We start from the raw sequence: 331 nt of genomic DNA on the forward strand, positions 1-331 counted from the left end.
TCCAAGCACTTGATCATTACCATGGCATCACCATCATCATGTCATGATCTTTATTTGCTCCACCACTTTGACTAGTGCTACCTATCTCATAATCACTTTTGATAAACTAGCTTAGCACTTAGGGTTTCATCAATTTACCAAAACCAAACTAGAGCTTTCAATCTCCCCCTTTTTGGTAATTGATGACAGCCCTTTCACAAAGATATGAATTGTAATTCAATTGAATCCATATTGCTTGTCCAAACATATTTACCATGTGTAAAAGAATATGGACAAGTTTTATGAATCCCATATGGTAGCGATTGCTCCCCCAACATATGTGCTAAGAGTT

This window comes from Miscanthus floridulus, chromosome 7 (assembly GCF_019320115.1).
Source record: "Miscanthus floridulus cultivar M001 chromosome 7, ASM1932011v1, whole genome shotgun sequence".
NCBI classification, from domain to species: domain Eukaryota; kingdom Viridiplantae; phylum Streptophyta; class Magnoliopsida; order Poales; family Poaceae; genus Miscanthus; species Miscanthus floridulus.